At 37.3% G+C, this 1,693-nt stretch overlaps 1 protein-coding gene across 1 annotated transcript in view; it reads left to right on the forward strand.

Annotated features, from left to right (window-relative positions):
* plaub (plasminogen activator, urokinase b) overlaps positions 1 to 691 on the forward strand; it is a 13,155-nt gene extending 12,464 nt beyond the window's left edge. Inside the window, exon 12 of the mRNA XM_077209246.1 lies at positions 1 to 691. This exon is cut by the window's left edge and continues 2,280 nt beyond it. The gene's annotated coding sequence lies outside the window, so the exon portion shown is untranslated.
* Positions 692 to 1,693: the final 1,002 nt, after the last annotated feature.

Genomic DNA, 1,693 nt, shown 5'->3' on the forward strand with positions numbered 1-1,693 from the left:
TGTGCTCATACACACACCTGTGAACATGAGTTTACCTGTGCTCATACACACACCTGTGAACATGAGTTTACCTGTGCTCATACACACACCTGTGAACATGAGTTTACCCGCGCTCATACACACACCTGTGAACATGAGTTTACCTGCGCTCATACACACACCTGTGCTCATACACACACCCGCGCTCATACACACACCTGTGCTCATACACACACCTGTGAACATGAGTTTACCTGCGCTCATACTCACACCTGTGCTCATACACACACCTGTGCTCATACACACACCTGTGCTCATACACACACCTGTGCTCATACACACACCTATGCTCATACACACACCTGAAACACAAAGCCTGAACAAACATGTTCAAACTCTCTCCATCCTTATTATATTCCATTCTATTGCCAAGATATGACAACAGATCTAAAAATGTTTATAAACCTATTATTTTGCATTGTTCTTGAAATGTACAGCGGCATTTGTACACTGTTTTCATTTCTATTGTTGTGTAATTTTCTATTGTTGTGAAACTATTTGTTATATCAATGATACTATATATTTAATTTTAACCTTTTTTAAAGTGTATCTATACTTTACGAATACCTTAAAGTAAGTAATACATTTATGACCCACCGTTTTGCATAAAGTCTTTTTGAATCTGAATATGAATAAATGGATTCTAAAAAGGTCTGAGATTCTCTGTGTGTTGATTAGCACTGATGACATGCTTCTACATGTTTAATCTCCTTGAATATACTCACACTCCATGAACAGTCAGAAAAAACACACCCTGAATTTACACACACACACACATAATGTGAATGTATAATCACTGCACACACACACACACACACACACACACACACACACACACACACACACACACACACACACACACACACACACACACACACACACACACACACACACACTGTTAGGACTACTCACTGTAATATACAAATAGGACAAAATGTGTGTAACATGTCAGTATGGCTAGTTCAGTATCATTGTAACAGATGTGTGTATTTCCAGTCCAGCTGTTGAGGGGTAAAGCTGTTACACAGTTACAGAAACTGAGCTGATGTCATTGGGTCAGCAGAGGTCATGTGACTCACAGATGGAGTTTAAAACACTGATGTCATTCACAAGAAACCTCTCACTCCTGACAGACAGATAGATAGATAGATAGATAGATAGATAGATAGATAGATAGATAGATAGATAGATAGATAGATAGATAGATAGATAGATAGATAGATGCAGTATTAATATTCAACCACTAGAGAGCAGTATGAGATCAGAAGTACACTGTACATGTGACTCAGTCAACACTTCATCCCATACACACACTTCATGTTTCATCCTGCAGTTGATATTAGTATTAACACTGGTTTGTTAGATCACTGTTGAGGAGTGGTATGAACAACACAGGGAATTATTATCATGATACAATAATGAAACATAACATTAGCAACCAATGATGTCGGTTATGAAAGCAATTTCCTTAAAATAGCCAATCAAAGATAAATAACAGAATGTGTGTTTAAAGTCCAAAAATGGAAGTTACTTTCTTTGAATAATTCCCATACAATTATTTGGCAAAGTTACACTGGCAGCATTCATTTTACATAATATTACTGAAACTACTATTTGTGAAACTTATAGGCCAGATCAAAGCAGCACACACACA

This window comes from Siphateles boraxobius, unplaced genomic scaffold (genome assembly GCF_051911475.1).
Source record: "Siphateles boraxobius isolate OS27281-9 unplaced genomic scaffold, OSU_SipBor_1 60, whole genome shotgun sequence".
NCBI lineage: Eukaryota > Metazoa > Chordata > Actinopteri > Cypriniformes > Leuciscidae > Siphateles > Siphateles boraxobius.